General features: G+C 36.6%; 1 long non-coding RNA gene across 1 annotated transcript; it reads right to left on the bottom strand.

The window, feature by feature from the left end:
• Positions 1–4,055: 4,055 nt before the first annotated feature.
• On the bottom strand, positions 4,056–5,947 carry LOC309505113. Its single transcript, XR_014208288.1, has 2 exons — positions 5,814–5,947; positions 4,056–5,058 (listed from the first exon to the last, which is right to left on the bottom strand). It is a non-coding gene; the product is annotated as an uncharacterized lncRNA (long non-coding RNA).
• Positions 5,948–23,008: the final 17,061 nt, after the last annotated feature.

A 23,008-nucleotide genomic window follows, 5' to 3' on the forward strand; every position in this document is an offset into this window, starting at 1 on the left:
AGGTGTAATCGTCGGGCCGCCGATTCATTTGGAGGGGGTGGATTGTAGCCTGTGGATTTGGGGTGCTCTCTTTTCCCTCTCTTCTCCCTCTTTCTCCGCCTCTCGCTCACTTTCACTCTTTCCCGTATTGCTACGTCACCTAATATGGGTGGGAGAGGTCGGCAATTAAGCGCAGGCAGGTGTATAGGCACCTGGGGTCCTCATGCCGGTAGCCATTCATTGTAGCTAGCTACTGACGCGTTGGAGTGCAGCAGTGTTCCTGGGTGCTGTTTGTTGTGCAAGGTGTTACCGAGCGATTGCCAACGGCGCTACTGTTTTGTGTGTCTGCATGCGTTTCCAAAATACGTTGGGAATGCCTAGAGTGACAAGCGTAGAGAAGCGTCCAGTGACCCTGGTGAATGCGTGAAGCACGGAACACTGTCTACTCACCCAATCGCTAGCTTGCAAAAAGAGGCTACAGCAATCAGATTGTCGGCTGCTGTTCTCTTGAATGTGTTTGAATGTGTATGTATGTGCAGGTGCTGCTTCTTAGACACTTTTCCGTTTGGTTTATTGATTTATTGTATTTTTCTTTTTTTTCTTTTCTTTTACCACTAGCCGGCGGGCTGTAAGAGATGTGTGTTAGTGAACTGATGGTGGCCACCGGCTAGCGGTTTCTTCTCTTTGTTTGTTTCCCCCCCCCTACCCTATTAATAGCCTAATGTGGATTGGGCCTATAGGATAGGTTAGCCTACCGGGCTCTAGTTTGGTTTCCTTAGAGTGTTTCACCCATTTAGAACCGATGTGTGCAGTGTAATGCTGTGAAGTGTGCATCTGTTGTAATAGCTCAACCAGCAACGTTGCTGTGGTGTGTAAGCTGAGTTTGTAGTGTTTGTTCTACTCTAAAGTGGTGTGCCTTAGCTCACGTGTGGTATCGAAACCTAGGCCTGTTTAAGCTTACATTCTGGTGGCTCACTCTACTATGGCTTATCCCTGTTAAATGATGAATTTGTGTGTTATTTATTGACTATCTAAAGCGACTCATTTTTAACTAAGATAAAATAAACATTGTATCTTTTTACTTTGCTAAACCAAGCCTGTGCGTGTTTCTTTATAAAAGAGTCCCCTTGCTCTCACCAGTCTTGTCCAAGGGGTGGCGTAGTCAGCACTGCCATCGCCCCACCAGGGGGGCAACATAAAAGTTATTTTAAGTTGAATTAAGTGTCAATTTGAGAAGTATTGTGAAAGAGCTTACCTGTTATGGCCTTGTTGATCCTGAACGTCGAGCCAAAGTTTGTTGAGTCATCACTATAGTTCGTGGTGTAATCTGGAGAAAATATTAACAGAACACTGTTAATTCAGAGGAATCGGTGAGTTGTGGACTTATTTTCATATATGTGATGAATTACAACGGTGTGTTGTATTCAGGGCTTGACATTAACTTTTTTGCTCACTAGCCAATGTGGCTAGTGGTTTTCCAAAGTTACTAGCCACACAACATTTTTACTAGCCACATTTTTGTTTTTGTGAAATTACCTTTTAAAGGTCGACTATGGCGTGCTAAAATTTACTTGAACTAGATTTACAACCCTTTTAAATGTAAAACCACTGTACACACCCACCCAAATCAAGACTACACAAAACAGGTCATTATCATTAGCTCTGATAAGGTTGTGTGTAAAGCTCCTTTTTTAAAATAAAACCATGTATTATATTACATATCGCCACATAGCTCCACCGGCATGCACTGTGTGCATGTAATACTCATTAGGGCTGTCAAAATTGCTCAAAAATGACGTTCGAATATTCTCTCTAAAAAAAAAAAAAACACATAGCCTATATTCGAACTATTCGAACATGGTTGCGCATTTTGTCAATGACTCGCATTACGTCAATAACAGGGCAAATTAATACAAAGAGACATAACTACTTGTATAGGTAGTTTATTTAAGTTTAAACTAGGGATGTCAACGATTAATCGACGATCGATTAATTGTCGATAATACATTTAATCGATACAACTTATCGATCATCGATTAAGCAGGTCTTCATGCGCGTGCGCGCTGCTCAACCGCGAAACATGTAAAGCCAGCGCGCCGGAGTTATGTTTGGGACCATTTTACACCTTCATCATGACTATAAGTTTGCGTGTGCATTCGCAGCCTTTTGTTTTGTGCAAATGTAAGTTGTAATACTGTTTATTTTCTGTAGGCCTATCTATATCTGATTGATCTCATATTGGATGCATTTGGTTAAGAATTAACTCTGTAGTAAAGCGTCAGCTTCAGCGCGCGCAGCTCAAACGGCAGTGCACGACTAATAATGACTATTGGGACTGTAATATTACATAACATTATAAAGAGAACAATATTGTAATAAAACATTGTGAATTATTTGGGTTTAGTTACCGTGTCGCGTTGCTCCAGGAAGACCGCGTCCACAACATGAGTAGTTCTGAATGAATGGCACGTAACTTAGTTCAAGTTCACTTGTGCATGAATTCGCGTCATTTTGTGCAGATATAATTTGTAATATCATGTTTATTTTGAATATATCTGATTAATCTCATATAGGATGCGTTTCTTTTAGATAAATAACGTGCTAGCAAAGTGCTCCAGTTTAACGGTAGCAGATTCATTCAGCGCGTGCAGTTGTTCCAGGAAGAGCGCGTCCACAACAGTCACACATTCTAAGCGCATATGAGGCGGCGTTGGTGACACGTTGTATTAGTAGTTATATTTGATTATTAAATAATTAATTTAATTATCAATCACATCGAAACATTTTACAATCCTACTAGCCCTTTATTTATATTTAAAACCATTCTAATTGATTTGGTGAGGAACATAGCGTTTTGAGCAGCATTTGCAGACCCTGTCATGCTGTCATAGCCACTGCAGTAGACGCATATCGCAGTATTAAGGCTAACGATTAATCGATTAATTGATCGTTAATTTAAACGACGATCGATCATGGGAATTTGTGAAAATTGACATCCCTAGTTTAAACACATTTGACAACGTATTACCTACACAAAAACAAGTAAATCAACTAATGGCCAAGACCGCAGACCTCACTCTCGCTCGCTCACTCGCAGGCACTCTTTCTCTCTCTCACCCTCACCCTCATGCTGCGTTCACACCAAACGCGAATAGAGCGTCTGGCGCTAGTGTAAAGACGCATTTACGCGCGTCTGGAGGCTATATGGGGAGGCTGCAGACCTGGAGCCGGTAGATCTACGCCCCTAGCAGTTTTACGCCCCTGGCAGTTTTACGCCCCTGCTGTTCCTGATGCGTCCAGTAGGGGGATATGCTGCGAAATAACACCATTAAATCGATGCTCAAAACTTACACAATAATAACCGTCCAGTTCATAGATTTTGCCCGAATTTGTGGTTTTTGTTAATTTAAATATTAAACGTTTTAGTATAAATCTGCACTGCACTATGGATTAAAAAATCTCTAGATATTAGGTTGGGCTTCACTCAGCCTATACAGAAGACTATTTGTTTTCATGAATTAAAAAATAACACACATAGTTGGATCAGATGACAAGTAATGATATATGACCTACTATAGAATAGTTAATTGAATATTGAATACATTAATATTGAATAAATAGTAATAATAATAATACTAATTAATAATAATAGAATATTCACTGTATGTTTTTATACAGGAGACTGAGTGAAATATGTTGTTGTGAATTTATATAAAGTTACAATTAGATATTAAACATATTTAGCCCATTAGACATACAGCACCATGTAATCATGTGGATTCTCGATTAAATATCTGCTGTACTATTCACTTAGTCATCATACAGCTACAAAACAGTGTCCTACATAGCATTTTATGAAGACAAACACAATTTATCCCTTTTCTAAAATTCCAAGGGCCATTTATAAGAAAGAGACAATATTTTTGTTCACAAAAACATTATTTATCAACACCATTTATGAATTATGATGACTCCCCTATGGCTTGCCACTCTGCTTTAACTGTTTTTCTATCCTCCTGTCAAAGTGCTTCTGCTCACTGATAAAAAATTAAAATTAAATTAAACAAACAAATGTAAAAAGGACATCCATGGTGAATTTTATTTTGTCAAATTCAAAAGCAGCAGGACTCACTGTTAAATTTTGTATAAAATTCCTGAATCCTTAATTTTTTATCACAGTTGCTTTTGTACATTTCATCATTATTCATTATATCAATTCATTTTTTCCTTCATTAGTGAAATTCTAAATACACCTCCGCAATTCATCAGTTCAGGACACATTTACAAAATAAAGTGTAATAGAAATGTATTGAAAACATGCTTAACAGTTTATGACAACTAGTCAGCCATTTTGCATTTAATGACTTATGCAAGGAACTAATGCCTAGATGTTTTGAGTATGACAATTCAACAGAGAAATAGCATAATAGGCCTATATTTTGATCAACATGACATAAAGAGTTGATAATGTAGGAAACAGCAGACAGTTGTACATTATGAATTGCATGAATGTACCAAAGCATTTGCAATTTGTATAAAATGAGAAATTGCTTTTATGATGTGCACAAGTGAAAGATGATGTGATTTCAGGTGTGATCTGAGAAATGCACCAAAGCAACTGAGATAAACTATAATACTTATTGGAGACCCTGCAGAATCACTGACCCCATGAGTCACAGACCACATAAAAGAAAGTGTTACGAGAACACAAACTGCCTTTTTAATTTGCATTTCATGTGTGTATTTCATAAAAAAAAAGCTAAACTTTAAAAAAATATAAAAAGGACATCCATGGTGAATTTGATCTAGTCACAGTGTGTGTGTGTGTGTGTGTGTGTGTGTGTGTGTGTGTGTGTGTGTGTGTGTGTGTGTGTGTCAGTGTGTGTGTGTGTGTGTGTGTGTGTGTGTGTGTGTGTGTGTGTGTGTGTGTGTGTGTTGGCCAGAATTTATGTCAGATGAGTGTGGATTGCATCAATTTGCTCCTGATCTTCAAAGTACAACGGCACAGGTACTTGTTGGTGGAACACTTTTGGAAAAAGTGTCAAGACACTTTGATTTCTTTTGGCCACTGATGATGGACTGTGCAGAGAAAATGTAAAAAATGACATTAAAAACATGTCCTTGTATGTCTCTGTAAGTCATTTATTTACTAGAGAAGCTATTGGTTTGGAATGCAGTTAAAAAAGAGATGGGTGTTTATAGTTTATAAAAGTTTCGAGAGAGAGAGAGAGAGAGAGAGAGAGAGAGAGAGAGAGAGAGAGAGAGAGAGAGAGAGAGAGAGAGAGAGAGAGAGAGAGAGAGAGAGAGAGAGAGAGAGATTTCCATAGCTAAAGCAAACACACACCTTTATGGGATGCATCATGCAAGTTACTTGGCAAAGACAGAGTGTGATAAATCCCACTTTAAGTGCACACAGCCTACATTTTAATCCAGATCAGTACGCTATTTTAAGAAAAATTTATATTTAGATATAAATGAGATAGTTAGATCATCTCATTTTATAAGAAACAACTCAAACCAGAAAGTAAAGGAGTCTTACCAGAAGAGGCAAGATAAAGACGGGCAACAAAAGAAAATTAATTTTGAAAGTGAGTAGAGAAGACTAGGGGCAGCTAAACTTACACGTGGTAAGCTATAACTTATAAATTTAAGCCAGACAGAACATCAACCTGACCGTCCAGAACTTTTTGTCTCTCGAAATAAATGATAGACCTATCCATTGATATAAAGAAATGAATTGATAACTACCTAGCTCTATCAAGCTATTCGTTTATAAATAATAAATGTTGCATCATTGCTAAACAACAATAACTTTAGCGGATTATTTATTATACCTCAATCAATTCGTGTCAATGTACAGCCTCCCCCTACTGGACGCATCAGGAACAGCAGGGGCGTAAAACTGCCAGGGGCGTAAAACTGCTAGGGGCGTAGATCTACCGGCTCCAGGTCTGCAGCCTCCCCATACTCTCTGGAGGTCTTGCGGCGCGAATGAGGCGTCACGCTCTCTGTGCATAACGGTTTAAATGAACAACAACAATAAGCAAATGTTGAGTGCTGATCAAGAGTTTTGTGCAAGCAATTTAAGGTCGCGACTCTTATATAGCAGGCTTCATTCAGTGATTGAAACAAATATTATTAACAATAGGCTAATTGAAGTTTTTAGCCTATATAGAACCGACATTGAACGCTCTGAGCGAGCTGTGCTGTGGTAAACATGGAACTTTTCCTTGACATGAAACGGTAAATAATCAAACCAGTGGAAGCCTGTAGTGCATGAAACTGCTGTATCTAACCTACCTTATTCATGCAATATCTATTCAGTCAGTACAGTAGCCTACACTTTAGTAATGTTTCTGTTTAACGTTAACGCTTCTTCCTGTTACCTGTCCCTGGCCCCTCAGGCAGCGCACCCACTCGCAAAGCAGACAGCCGCGCCTCTGCTACCGCGGGCGTTTTTCCACATTCGAATATTCATTTTCACCTTCGAAATTCTGTTTTTTAAAACTATTTGAATATATATTCGAATTTAGAATATTCGTTGACAGCCCTATGGGAGTTGTAGTGTCGTAGAGTCACACTTATTTCAGATGCCTTTTGAAAAGACTACAATTATTCAACCCGCCACAGTGGCTAGTTGGAGTGACTATGTTACCCGCCACGAGCAAAATCCACCCGCATTTGGCGGGTTGGCGGGTGTTAATGTCAAGCCCTGGTTGTATTTCTATGTGTGTTAAAATTAAGTGATATGTTCACTGTATTTGAAGTATGGCCTATGTTGTACATGAATGCTAAATGTTGATGTGAAGAGTACATATTGTTGAAACAGAGTTTAGGAATGAGTTTCTAAAAATGTTATCCTGTGTGTACAGGCCAGTTTTTGTTGTTTGTGTAGACTTTTGGATTTTCTGCTGTGATTTACGTGCATGGTGAGGATTCATCAAGCCGTGCTGAGAGAAAAGAAAGATGGCGAGCCTCCCTGAACTTGGATCTTTTACTTCTTATCTTCTCATCCATTTGTTGTCGTTTTCCTTCCTGAACTCTAATGGACTCAGGTATATTTTTCTGAACTGAATTTATCGAATGGACTCGATATGTTTTCCTGAACTGAAGCTATCTAATGGACTCAGGTATATTTTTCTGAACTGAGTTTATTGAATGGACTGAGGGGTGTTTAATCTTTATTTTTTGCAGTTTTGTGACCTTTGTTTACAATTTGTTTTGTATATCTCTTAAGAGAAGTGTTATTCGGATATATATATTGTTCATTTTTGGGGTAAATTCATGTAAATTTGTTACTCTAATTGAATCATTTGACTCAAAACATTGAATTTGAGTGTAATTGAAGCAACTGGTTTAAACCACAGTAAAACCAGGAAATTAGGACCTTAAATCAAAACAAACCTTATTAACCTAAACAAATAGTTATAATTGAATTAGAGAAATCAAGAAATTTAAACCTCAGACGGAAAATAAGAAAGAGGGAATTTATCAACCAGAGAGTCAAGAAAGAAAAAGCTTTGTTGACGAATTTATTTGTTTTCTTTTGGGTTTATCAATTTATTTCAAATCAGAACTTGATCAGGGTTGATCATATTGTATTTTTTTTTCCCTTTTTGTCAAAAGTTTGACATTTCATTTGGTTTACCTTTGTCATTTATTATTTACTGTACATTTCATTCATTACATCAATACAAAGAAAAAGACATACTAGCTAATACAACAAACATCTAAAAAACCTCAAACTTGTGTGTTGTGTTTGCTTTGCCTCTTTCGAGCTTGGTATCTTCTGATTGGCCCATTGATCTGGCTCAGTGTATCGAACCCAATTGAAGTTGCTACCTGTTGGCATTCAGTTAATATTATTGTGTATACTTATGACAAGTGGGTGTTACACTCGCCTGTCCCGCGAACTGTCACGGGTATATGCGGCTGTCCCGCGAACTGTCACGGGTATATGCGGCTGTCCCGCGACCTGTCACGGGTATATGCGGCTGTCCCGCGATCTGTCACGGCTATACTCGCCTGTCACTCGACCCGTCACGGCCAGGGGCGGCACCAGAGATTTTTTAACGCATGTGCTGGGGGTTCTAGATCATTGACAGGGGGAGCTGTAGCCTATATAAATGAGCAAAACTTGCCCACTAAATATTTAATATTCAATTATTTGAATGACCACAATTAAAGTTTTAATTGTATTAAATTGAACAAGCGCAACATTCTGCATTCAATCAAATATAAAATATGTATTAATAATAATAATAAATGTTATTTCAACATAATATCTCGTTATTCCGACATAGTATGTGTGCGTGCAACAAGCGGGATTTTTATTAATAAACTAGTGCTGCAAATATGAAGTTGACGATCGCCATATTCGTAGTGAACAGGCCAATTAGGCCTAGAGAGAAATGCACATAATGGATTACATAATCATAGAGGAGCCTTCTTTTCCTTTTGAATTATTTCGTTTAAAGACATTTCAAGCTTTGTGTATTTGATGTATTTCTCATGTCTGTGTGAGGCATAGCACAAACAGGGCTACCATAATATGTGAGCAACATGCATGTACATGTTTGTATTTTTGAGAGAATAATGTTTATGCATGGTTATTGAAAAAACTAAAAACTAAAGTTTCTGAAATAAGGCCACAAAACACATACTAAATACGTGTCAATAAGACTTTTGACTAATTGATGTCTTTGCCTAGAGTTTTTTCTTCAAAATGATGTGAAAATCATCCTGCCCTTATCATTCACATAACACAATACATTGATTTAAATCTTGTAAAACATTTTTTGTTTGTAAAGGCAATATGCGCAAGGGGCGTCAACCATTCAACAGCATCATGCATATGTAGTGATTCACACCTTAGGAGACAATGGGGCCCGCATACTTAATGAGCCATTCATTCAGGTGTGTCACCTATAGCCACAAGAAAGAATGCAAGAGCAATATATATACAGTGTATATATATATATATATATATATATATATTCTACCAAATTGGTTCACAGTTGGAAGCATGTCAATTTTTTTTTTCACAAATTTTGCTTGCAAATTGTATAATATCCAAGGAAAACATGTCTATTAATTGTGCAGTTAATTCTCATACTGTATTTTCAGTTTTGGAATATGTATCCTCTCCCCAAATTTGTCAATAATAAAACACAATAAAAATTAAAGAAAATGCTTATATTTACCTTTTAAAATTTGTTTACATCTACCTTGTAAATATATTTTTTTTTATTAAAAAGGTTACAATTACAACAACAATTGAAGTGTAATCTTTCTTTGTAAAAACTAAAGTATACATTTTATCATACATATTTCAAACTTCGAATATAGCCTACATTGACAAAACATACTATATTTAACATATTAGCAAAAATTGGCAAACAAAAGCTTATTTGAGGTGGCAGATATTTTACAGTAAAAATGTGTAATCTATCCAAAACTAATCAACGAAATGTTGTCTTTCATATGTCTGTAACATAGGTCTTTCGTTTTTATTATAAGGAATATAAATGTTAATTTGCAGTTTAATACGTTGCTTATACAAATACATTTTATTTCAACATATTTCAATCGATTTTACTCAGTAGGCTATAGCAAAATAGTTTGCTAAAAGCAGATCATTTATTCACACACAGAAACGCAATTCAAATTTAAACCGTCTTTTTGCGAGTTGTGGTAAACAGCGCATCTCTGCCGTTCATTCATTCACACAGAAACGCGATTTACTTGAGAATGAAAAAAAAAACTTACTACATTATTCCATCCGTTGCTCCTCGAAATACCAGCACTTCTGAGGTAAGTTTTCCATTATTATTATTCCTCACAGCGCTGCGAGACAGTGTAGACAAGTACACTTATCTGAATAAACTTGATGTGTTTTCTCGAGCTGATATGTGGGCGTTCACAGTTTGTATGGGATCGTCTCAGTCATTTGCATTTGAATTGCGCGCGCTCTCCGTGGGCGGGGCCGATTATAACGTAATGAGCTGAGATGAGCTCGACTGGAATCGCTCTCTTTTAATACAGATTTCACAAGATGAGAATATTTGTTTTTTATATAAATTACTTCATTTAAAAGAAGAGAATTCAAGCTTCATGCCTGTGTGTCTGTATGCCTGTTTGACTGAGTATTCGCTCAGTTATTGTTCATTTTCGGACGCGTTTCAGAATGGACTTCACTGGCAGAGAGAAGGCAGAACTCGCTTCGTGTTTATTTTTCTTTATTTGGCAAAAAGCACAACACTTTGTTTTTATTGTGAGTATACACAAAAATAATACACATTTAACAGAATCGATTGATGTATGAAACTCCTATGGAAAATCAAAGTCAACAGAGTATTTATGAGTTTCTTTTACATTGATAAAAAAAAAGCGAGCTGGTATCGCCGGCGATACCGTAGACCTCAGGGGGTTAATTGTCATCCTGCATTTGAGTCCTCCTTCACAGATCCTTAACAGGCAGTCTATTATATTCCTTTAAGTTCATTAATAAAACTGCTTAAGTTTCCGGTTTCTAAGATACTTATTACCGATTCAAAGTTTGATATCTGATGTTGATTAATACCAAACAATTAGTTAGGGGCTCATCACAACTCGTTAGTTACAACTAACAGACCTACGTTCTACAACCTTTCACCTTTTTCAAGATATTCTTTCCTTCATCCCATTAGTTTTTGTCATGTCTTTATTTAATTCTAACCTCTCTTTTGTAACACTTAACGCTAGGGGTTTAAGAGACTCTATTAAAAGGAAAGCAACATTTTTGTATTTAAAAAGTGAAAAAGCACAAGCTTATCTTGTTCAAGAAACTCACAGCAATGAGACAGATGAAAAATGTTGGTCAAATCAATGGGGAGATAAGATACTGTTTAGTCATGGTTCAAACAGGTCAGCAGGTGTTGCCATACTCCTGAACAACTTTACAGGGAAAGTGACTGCTACTAAGAAGGACCCGCTAGGTCATTGGATAATTTGTGTTTTTGAGATGGGTGACAGAAATTTTATCCTAGGGAATATTTACGGTTATAACAACCACAACCAGAACTAATATTGTAAAAGACTTATCCAAAAATGATGTAGACTATGATATTTTTATGGGAGGAGATTTTAATGTAGTAATGGATGACAAAGATTTCAAAATTATCACTACAATACAGATTTGTTGGAACTTTGTAACTCACTCAAACTGATAGATATTTGGCGCTATCTAAACCCAGACACTCAAATATTTACTTGGTTTAAACCAGATGGAACAATTAAATCTAGATTAGACTACTGGCTTGTGTCAGATATTAGTCCTGACTCTGAAATAAACTGTACAATCTCGGCGGCACCACTTACAGACCACTGTCTAGTTAAAATTAATGTAACTCCATCAAATATGCGCTTAAGAAGAAAGGGATATTGGAAATTCAACTCAAACCTCCTTAATCATGATCCCTTTTGTCAAGAAATTAAAAGAACTATTAATGATATAAATATGGATCCATCATTCACGAGCTATAGAGCCAAATGGGAATATCTGAAATATAAAATTCGTCAAATTTCCATCTTGTTTGGTAAAACTTTAAGTAAAGACAGTAAACAAAAAGAAATGCATATTGTAAAGGAAATCAATAGTATTTACAATAAACATCTGATAAATGAAGATGATAAGCAAAAATTAACGACGCTGCATTCCTCACTGGACAGCATTTATGTTAATAAAGCTAAAGGGGCTTATATCCGTTCTCGAGCAAAATGGATGGAGGAAGGAGAAAAGAGCACAGCATATTTCTGTCGTCTAGAGAAGAGAAGGCAGGAACGAAATGCGGTAAAAACGCTGATAATTGACAACCAAGAATGTACTGACCTTGATAAGATCTCCAGAGCAGTTTTTCAGTTTTATAGTAATTTATATTCCTCTTCTTATTCGCAGGTCGATGCTGAAGCTTTCTTTAATAAAATCTCTGAACAGATCCCTAAAATTGATGATTGTTTTAAGAATATCTGTGATGCTGAAATTAAAATGGAAGAGGTGGAAAAAGCCCTTAACTGTCTAAAACTGGATAAATCCCCAGGCTCAGATGGTTTAACAAGCAACTTTTACAAGCATTTCTGGGATAACCTAAAAGATCTCTTATTAAATATGCTAAAAGAAATATGTAATACATTCATTTTACCAACAACAATGAAGCAAGGAATTATCACCCTAATTCCAAAACCTGGCAAAAACTCAAAGATAATTGACAATCTACGTCCCATAACTCTTCTTAATAACGATTACAAACTCTTGACTCATATTTTTGCAAACAGACTTAGAGTGGGGATCGAGGACATCGTGTCAGACACACAATCAGGCTTCATCAGAGGACGTTCAATACATCATAATATACGACTTATACTTGACTTACTTGACTATAATTACCTAATAGAAGACAAGAGCCTAATTCTTTTTCTGGACTTTTTTAAAGCTTTTGACTCGATCGAACACAGATTTATGTTTCGGACATTAGAGCTCTTAGGATTTGGTGAACAATTTATAAACATAGTCAAATTAATTTACAAAGATACAAATAGCACAGTCCTTCTGCCGCAAGGAACTTCCCCAAGATTCCCGATTCAAAAAGGTATTAAACAGGGATGTCCTATATCCACACTGTTATTTATTATTGCAGCCGAGATGTTATCCATTCTTATTAAAAATTCAGAATTTAAAAAACTAACAATATTTGATCAACAACTGACAATAAGCCAACTTGCTGATGATACAGCCATATTTATGGAAAATAGCGACCAACTCCCAAAAATCCTTGAAACAATAGGTTTCTTTTCAAAAGCGTCTGGGCTAAAATTGAATCTCAATAAATGTGAACTTCTACCTATTCATGATTGTAATCTCTCAGTTATTCATTCCATCCCTGTGAAAACAACAGTTAAGTATCTAGGCATACAAATTACAAAGGACGTGAATCAATTAACCAAACTTAATATCTGGGGGAACTTGGAAAAATGTAAAGCTCATCTCAACTCTTGGTCTCAGAGAGATCTATCTATTATCGGGCGAACATTACTTACAAAAACTGAAACCATCTCTCGCTTCATCTACCCAGCCCAATCATTGTCAGTTCCCAAGGAAGCAATCAAAGCGATAAACCAAGCAAACTTTAACTACATCTGGAAAGGTAAAACGCATTATATAAAAAAAGAGTACAATGATTAGAAACTATGAAGGCGGCGGGGTTAGGGCAATTGATTTTGAATGTATTGATGGTACAATCAAAACCAACTGGTTAAAACAATTTCTAAATAAAAAAACACAAATTTGGTTTCACATTCCCAACAATATCTTTATGAAACTTGGTGGCATCAAATTTCTCCTTAGTTGTGATTATGACCTCAAGAAACATCCCTATAAAATCTCTTCATTTCATTATCAAACTCTGTTTTATTGGAAAATGATATACAAACATAATTTTAGTCCCCACAATATCCCAATATGGAACTGCAGGTATATTTTACATAATCGTAAATCTCTGTTTATACAAAACTGGTTAGATAAAGGCATTAGGTCTGTTTCTCATTTACTAGACTGTAATGGTAACTTACTCTCATTCGAGGATTTTTGTGCTAAATTTAATATTATAGACAAACAGCAATATAAAAAAGTTTTTAATGCAATACCTAAGCAAGTTCTTTTAATGATATCTCACCGGCATCGAGACTGTTCGACTCCAAAGCTTCCTTCGCTTTTGGTACAAGGGAGTAATATGTTCGAATGTAAAATAAGTAACCTCGATATTAGACAAATATTTAACAAAGAACTGTACCCGTTCTCTAGATCTTACAATTCAATCTCCAGGTTTTTTTCCAAAAAAGACGCTGAATGTTTAAGATCCTTTTTCTTTAAATTTCCAATTATGCCAAAAGTTAAGGAAGTACACTACAAGGTCCTAAATGGAATCTATCCATCTTCTGAGTTTCTTTCTAATAGATTTGGTTTTGACTGTAAGAACTGTGTGTTTTGTACCAATAACACAGAAACCACAGATCACATGTTCTATGATTGTATTTACATCAATGCCCTCTGGAGTGATTTATTCCATTGGTTGTCTAAATATCTGCCTGTTCCTGTTTTAAAGAAAGAAAATGTTTTATATGGTTTTATTGTCAAAGACAACTATCACAATATGTTGATCAACTCCATAGTAATACTTGGAAAATTCTTCATACATAAGAACAGATTTATGAAATTCATTCCCAAATTTTTTGCTTTTCACAAAGAATTGTACTGTTACTTTTTATCTCTGAAACACATGAAAGGAAAGAATGCTGTGAAACTCTGTACAACGATAGATGATCTCGAAATGCTAAAAAATCCCTAGCTCTCTCTGGTTTTTTTTTCTTTTCTTTTTTTTTTACTATGTTAATCTATCTCCATCTCTTGTAATTCTCTCGCTTCTCTTAAGCGTCTTTTGTGTTTGACTCTGTCCGCAAGCATCTTAAACTGTCATGTTCAAATGGTAATGTTTATAATTGTTATGTCTGTACTGGAAAGATTTCAATCAAATTAAAAAATTAAAAAGTTTCGGGATTTCTTCGCTGTATTCTCGCTTTTTGCTCGCAGGTTTCTCTCTAGAGCTCCCCCCACAGCTTCGGAATAGATATTTGACAACACTGTTGTAAAAACTCGTTGGTGATTCTCAGACACCAGAGGCTATAGATCAACGACATCAAAGCAGAGGGGACGTTCTTTAAAACGTCTTCTTCATTCGGTTTCAAACAGCGTGAGGGAGTGCAATAATGACAGCATTTTAGCAGATTTCTTTTGGCCGTAAAGCAATTGTTTACATCGCGAGACCTGATATCACGCGAGACTTCCTGTTGAAAAAAGTTTCAACTCATTCCTCCAATAAGTAATGTTAGGATTTATCTTAAAAAAACGACATTTATGTATGAAATGTTTACTTAACAGAATTACATTGTTAATGCCAAAATCATTATGATCATTGCGAAAAATACCAAATTTTATATCATTAATTGTTAGATTCACTATCTGAATTCCTTTGGATACAAGCAATTGTATAAGGTCCAGCCAAAACCTTTGTACAACTTCACACAAACAAAAAAGATGATCCAAATCTTCGGGTTCATTATCACAAAAACTACAGTTTCCTACATCCATTTTAAACCTCTGTTTTAAGAAATCATTAGTTGGATAAATTTTATTCATAATTTTAAACTGCATTTCTTTCCTCTTTGGCGGGACAGGAAATGTTAAATATTTACATCTAATCTTTCTTATTGTCTCCTTCCCAAAATCTTTGAGAATATAATCTCTTTTGAGAGAGCTTGTTTGGCAGTTAAGTAAACAGTTTCTTATGAACTTGTTGTTACATTTGTAATTCTGAAAATTAATACCATTAATACAAAGTTGTCTTAGGGTAGGAGTGATTTTTGAGTATATTATATCCTGCTTAATCATAGCTACAAGTGATACTGGGAGAGCTTTCACAATCTGTTTAAACTTCTTTTGGGTACATCTAATTAGAAATTTGTCACAGAATTCCACATGTTGTAAAACATTTCCTTCCACATCCATGAAGTGGGCAATAGCCCAGACACCTTTAGAGAACCATTCTGGAATAAAAAGAGATTTTCTATTTACTAAAATATACCTATTATTCCAAATAGGTGTATTGTGTGGTGTGAAATTATGCTTGAATATTAATTTCCAATACAGAAGGACCTGTTGGTGAAAATCTGACAGTTTCATAGGAAGTTTCTTAAAATCAAAATCACATTTTAGAAGAAAACTAATGCCGCCTACTTTTTCAAAAATCCGATTGGGAATATAAGACCACAATGAATTTTGATTTTGAATATAGTTTTTCAACCATCTAATTTTCAACATACCATTCATACAATCAAAATCTATTGCATTACCACCTCCATCCTCGTAAGTTCTAATTAAATCCTGCTTGGCTATATAATGACATTTATTCCGCCATATAAAATTGAAATTTAGTTTGTTGATAGTTTTAACTATTTGGGGTGCTATTGGAAGGGAGTAAGCTGGATATATTAATCTAGATAAACTGTCCATTTTAGTTAACAATATTCTGCCAAAAATGGATGGATCTCTTTGTAGCCATCTATTTAGATATGTTTTACAATTATCAACATTGTCTTTTATGTTTCGTTTTTCAGAAATTGATTTGTCTTTAGTCACCACAATACCCAAGTATTTGACTTCTTTTTTTGCCTTTATGTTATATAATGATTGCATGGATTGGTCTTTTAATGGCAATAATTCACATTTATTTAAATTTAACTGAAGTCCGGAGGCTTTTGCGAAAATATTGATAGCTTGTAATGCTATGGGAATTTGGAGCTCATTTTTAAGAAACAAAGTTGTATCGTCAGCCAACTGACTTATAATTATTTGTTTGCCCATCAACTTCAGACCTTCAATCACGCTGTTCTTAATTAAAATAGACAGAATTTCTGCAACCATTATAAACAACAAGGGAGAGCTTCCACATCCTTGCCTTATTCCTCTACCAATATTAAATCTTTTACAAGTCCCGTGTCCCAAAGACACACAGCTATTTATATCAGAATAAAGCATATCTATGAATTTGTCGCCAAAACCAAAATAATGAAGTGTTTCTAAAATAAATTCATGCTCAGCAGAGTCAAAGGCCTTATAAAAATCAAGGAAGAGTATAAAACCGTCATCATCAATTAAATCACTATAGTCTAATAAATCCATAACAAGTCTTATATTATTATGAATGACTCTTCCTTTTATAAAGCCTGACTGTGTCTCACTTATTATGTCTGCTATCCCTTTTTTAAGTCTAGATGCAATATTTTATAGTCTGTATTTAATAATGTAATCGGTCTTAAATTGTCTAATTGCCGTTTGTCTTTCCCCACCTTTGGAATCAGAATAATTACACCCTGTTTCATACTAGTCATCCATTCTTTCCTAACTATACATTCTTTTAACGCTTCAAATAATATGATTCTCAAATCTTCCCAAAAATATTTATAGAAATTAACTGTAAGGCCATCTGAACCCGGGGATTTATTTGAAGCCATTTTCTTAAAGTCCCTGTAAAGGCAATTCTAAAAAAAAAATCTAAACACATTAGAAATGTTAGAAATGTTTTGCTAAAACATATTACAAAGACAGTGAACTGTGAAGTACTGAATTGTGGAGTTAGACCGTTAAACAGTTTTTCACCATTGCTGTGTTCTGGATTTTTTGGGCGGGGCTAAAATGGGGGCTCGATGACGCACTGAAGCCCCTGGACACGCCCCTACTTGATGACGCACTGGAGCCCCTGACGCTGTCCCCTCCCCTAACAATAGGTGTGTTCGACATCGGCTGCGGCTGGATGTAACCGATCGGCGAGAGTAGCCGCGTGCAGGCGGGGAGGAGCTGCAAACGGAGACGTGAAGTCGGACACTTTCTGGTTCCCGTAGTGACCGCTCACGTGGTGTTTGCATACTTTACCACAGCTGAAGTGAAATAAATGTAATATTGGCCAAATAATACACAGATGTTTCAGAGACATTTTTATTCAATAGGCCTACTTTATGTACTGCTTCATACAGCGTCTGTTTGAACAAGAATAAAGTTCAACATAATTTCTACTATTAATGAAGTGGAGTCTATAGGCTACGTTTTTTAATCAGTTTTAATTTGATAAACATGACACAATATAACATACGACATGAAAAGAGTGTTTACTGTTATAAAAAACTGATTTGTGATCTTTAGAGTAACTAAAGGTGTTCGAATAAACACGAAACACACGTGATCGTTGTCATGAAGTGAATCCGGCCAATCGTGGGACAGCTGTGTCGTCATCAGCCCTCCTGCAGCCCAGTGCAGCCGCTCTTGAGAAGCTGCGCTGGCTGAGTTCTCCGGCTACTCTCGAAATGCTCTCGCGGTACTTTGATGGCATATGTCACAGTCACGTGGCGTCGGCGCTGTATCAAGTCAGACAAAATTTCTAACCGGCATGCACTGCTTCAAGTCAGTTGCCGATCGGTCTGCGCAGAGCTGTATGAAGTCGAACAAGCCTAATATAAATAGAGCACATTCACATCAGTTTGCCGATCGCGAGTTTATATGATATCTATGGTTACTACAGCCTACAGATTGCTAGCTAGCTATGCCTCATCACGGAAATGCATATAACCTGGATGCGATCACGTACAAAACAGATCAGTGTCCTTATTTAAATTTCCGAAAAACTAACGTATCACATCAACAAGAGGTGGATTAATTTTGTGAAGAGCCACCTTGATGGAGAGCTGAGGATCACCGCCAAAACCTGCCTCTGTAGTGATCATTTTACACGGGATAGTTTTATAAACTTTCGTCGGAGACAACTGGGATTCACTGATAGTCCGCTGTTACTGGTGAATGGGTCCGAGCCGACTATCTCCCGCCTCACCCTTTATCATCCCGTCGCGCCGACAACTGGTGCCATCGTTGGCAGTGCGTGCCCACCAATGAGTGCAAGTTGTTGCCTTGTGTGCTTATGTTATAATTATAGTAGGTAGTCCAGGCTCGAACATGTATGGCTTTGTAAAAAAAAGCTGCTAGGAGCATCCATTCCGGCTGTAGCGAGTGGGCGTGGTTTCAGCGCAGCCAGCGGACACGCCCCCAGCGTTTGAGAGCAGAGACTCCTGCTCATTTTTTCAAGATTTTGATAGTTTATTTTATGTACTTGCCGGCTTTTTTTTTCATTCAAATTTGTCTGGGTGGCTAATAACGCATTTTTCTGTGGTGTGACAAACTCAGAACACATACTTAATTTTGACTTTACAGGGACTTTAAGAACTGCGTCCAGTTCATCAATTCTAAGTTCAGAATCACAGATCTTTTTAAAAGATAAATCAATCTGGGGGATTAGTGGACTAAGATTTTGAAAAAGATTATTACAGTCTAATTTTGAGAACTGAGAAGAATATAATTTAGAATAAAACATGTAGACTTCATTTTCTATGATTTTAGAATCTTTCCTTTCCTCACCATTTACTAAAAGACTAGAGATGCAATTTTTTTGTTGTCGGCTTTTTTCTAGATTGAAAAAATAAGAGGAGTTCTTTTCACCTGATTCAATCCACCTTGCTCTCGATCTCACAAACGCTCCCTGTGCTTTGTCAAGATAATGTTCTAACTTGTTCTGCAACTCGACTAGTCTGCTTTTTCCTTCAGAGGTTAAATTGGTGTTGCTACAGCATGCATGTATTTCTTGTAATAATTTGCTTTCCATCTCTTTATTTTTTTTAACTAGTACTTTACTAAATTGAATACTTACTTCTCTAATTCGGAATTTGATGAATTCCCATTTATTACTATGACCAATAATCGCGTCATCATTTTGAATTTCAGAAATTGTTTCTCGGATTTTACTGCAATATTCTTCATTTTGTAATAATTTGGCATTAAACTTCCAAAAGCCTTTCCTATATGTTAATTTATTTGTAGGTTCTAAGATTAGTTCTATGAAACAGTGATCTGATAAAGGTGCATTTGACATAGTTATCTTTGTAACATGACTCATTATACTATCAGTACCCAACCAATTATCAATCCTAGATTTACAGCTTCCATTTGGTCTAAACCATGAAAAACCTGTTATTCCTGGATATATTATTCTCCAAATGTCACTAACATTATTATCAGCCATAAAGTTATTAATTAGGATATTATATTGAGGTTTTCCAACTCTAGCTGGCCACCTATCAAGCCACTCATTTGGAGTCATGTTCCAATCTCCTCCACATAAAATATAATCTGGAAAATATCGACCTTTAAGCTCATAAATCACCTTTGTTATATCATCTAACAATAATTTATTTTGGTTATCATTATTATATCCATATACGTTAATCAACATTAAGAAAGAACCTTCAGTTTTCACCACAGCTATCAACCAATGTCCTTCTGTGTCAGTCCAATGTGTAATAACTTCTCCTGGAAAGTTATTGAAGCAAATCGCTACTCCACCGGATCTTGAAGAGCCATGACTGAACAGGATTTTTCCGCCCCATTGATTCAACCAGAACGATGCATCAGCTTCTGAGGAATGAGTTTCTTGTAAAAAAAAAAACAATGAGATTTTTGCCCTTTACAAAATAAAAACAATGCTTTTCGTTTAACAAGATCTTTCAAGCCCCTAACATTTAAAGAACCAAACGAGATTTTAACATTAAGCATGAACTAACAAGACACAGAAAGAAAATAAAAATAAAATAATAATGTTATACAATACTTAATATTATGCTACTAGAAAGAAAATGCTACATGTTAGAGCTCTCAAACCGCTCATGAAATCTCCACCTTTAAAGACTTAACTGAAAAGGATTGTAGACCGTTGTCCTCAATACGACGTCCAACAAAGTACACGTATGGAACCCCGGAAAAGGGTCCACTTTCCAGCCCGAAATTATATCATCCTGACAAAGTCAACCCGAAAGTATATCATCCTGAAGAAGTTTGTAGTCCGTTGTCTTCAACACGACGTCCATCAATGTACGCGTAGGGTCCACGGAAAAAGGCTCACTTCCCTGCCTTTCTTGCTTGGTCAACCAACGGCCATAAACGCTCTCGTGCCTCCAAATCCTCTTTGGGTAACATCTCCGCAAAACTGATACCTTCCATCCTGCATATTGGCGAGTCTTTGGTTTTCAGCCAGACTTCATCCTTCACATGTCTCAAAGCAAACAAGATAATGACTTGCCTGGTGCGATTATCCTCTCGTTTGCCAAGTCTATGAACAACATCCACCGCGCGCTCCATGTCTGTCGCATATTCTGGGGCAATTTTCTTCAGTATGGGAATGATGGTCGCTCTGAGGTTTTCATCTTTCTTCTCCTTTAGTCCCCTCACTCGAAGACATGGTCTCATGCTGTATCGTTTCTGTTCCATCACTTTCTTCTTCAATTCTTTATTTTCTTCCAGTAAATGACTATTAGCTCTCTCCACTTCCAACACTTTATTTTTAACCTCCTTTAGTTCTTCCGAGTTGAACTGCACAGTCTTGGTTAAACTAACAATCATGGCTGTGTTCTGTCGGTTTTGTTCTTTGATGTCTCCTAACTGCGACTCAATTCCAGTCACACGTTTACCCAACTCCAAGATTGCTTCCAAAATATCATTATTTGAGGCTTGGGGATGACCACTCTCAGTGTTTGGCTTGGCTTTCTTTTCTTTTAAAGTCTTACTTGGAGTTGGCGGCGTCGAGTCTTGTCCGCGTTCCCGCTTTGATTGCAGAGTTACGACGTCCATTGCACAATAGTCATGCTCGCCGTCCTTTGGCTTTTCTGGTAATGTAGGCTTTGACGAGGTCGGCATTTGCAATATTGCTGGTTTAAGAATCTGCTGAATATTCATCGTTTCAAATCGGGTAGAGACGATTAGTTAAATCGTGAAAATCTGCGGCCTTGAAGAGAGCTCTCAAAAACGCGACTGCCTACTCCGTCGCCATCTTGGTACCTCTCTTGAAGGACATCTCAATTCTCTAATTGCACCGCGAGGAGTCGAGGATCGAGGAGTGAGGAGGCTTCCTGAGGAGTTATGAGCGAGGATACACAGGTGTATCCTATGCGGAAGAGTTTTATCGACTTTAACGTGACGCACGTCTAAATTCTCCTCCCCCTTCACATCGGTCACAATCATTTTAATTTATACTTTACCTTTGCAGTTTATATAAACCACACATCTCAAATATTTCAACAGGGTATCTTGCTTTATTATTATTTATTATGAATTTCTTAAATAAACAAACTTCAACAACATAAGGGCAGATCCTTTGAGCGCTGCTGATGACGCGATGAAGTGACGCTTGATGAAGTGACGCTTGAATGATCAAGTATTCCAATGTTTAAAAAAAAGTTACATTCGATTCCTCCGTCCTCGCGTCTTTTCCTTGCAGCCTTCCCTCGCATCCTACAGGGGGCGGAGCTGAGACGCGAGGAAAGGAAACGAGGATGCACAAATAAGAAATGAGAAGCACCCGAAGTATCCGGTCACTCTGAAGCTCTGAAGTGATGGGTCCGGGCTGAGGACCCAATTAGTATGCCAGTAGTATGCCTGATCTAAATCTGTTCTCGCGATAACTTGTAGCTAACGTGAGCTGTTTTAGTGTTATTATGTGGTAGCTTTATGTAGAATGCTAAATCCCGCTGCTATATGCAAGGTAAGATTAAATTAAATTGTATATTGTATATGTAAATTGTGTATATTCTATAGCTAATATTTAAAATCTCAAGTTGCGTCAATAGCAGGAGAAAGACCGCGAAATTTAAAAATACTACTGTTAATGTGTCACGAAATGTAGTTTTAAGAGTTTTTCAGTCGATAATGTAGTTGTTTCAATCTCAAATATGTTGTTTGTTTATACAGATAGCGCCTATTTAAAAAATGTATCTGACGTTTTCGGAGATGTGAGATCCAAGGGATCACCGGGTGCTCAGCGCTCATGTACCCCGCCTGGAACAGCCTTACCTCGGCTAGATCTACTGCCGTCTGCCGCTGGTTTATGTCTCTAGTCTAGTGGTTAAACATGAGATATAATTCGTCTTGTGTAGGCTATATCTAACGGACAATCTTTGATATCATTAATCTATAATTTGTTCCCTGGCAAATCGTTTTGGCTGAGGGCAAAGTTTTAGTTTCATAACTTTATATAACGTTAAATTATTTAGGCTATTTATCTTTAACGTTGTAGCCTGCTGACTTGTGTTTGACTGAATCGTTTTACTTACTTTATTTCTTGACTTGTATAGCTTCTTATACCTTTTAGGCTGCTTTTATAATGGCTATTATTGATCAATAAAACTGAAATTTAACAAAAAGAGACAGGGTTGTGTCATTTTATTTTATATAGCCTATGTAAGAATATCTTAATATATATAAAATATGATATCACCAACACGGCATGTATTTATTTATTTTTTTCATGTATGGGATGGGAAGTATTTCAGGTGTCTTGAAAGAAAGAAA

The sequence above is a fragment of the Leuciscus leuciscus genome, assembly GCF_965113295.1.
Source record: "Leuciscus leuciscus genome assembly, chromosome: 8".
Lineage (NCBI taxonomy): Eukaryota > Metazoa > Chordata > Actinopteri > Cypriniformes > Leuciscidae > Leuciscus > Leuciscus leuciscus.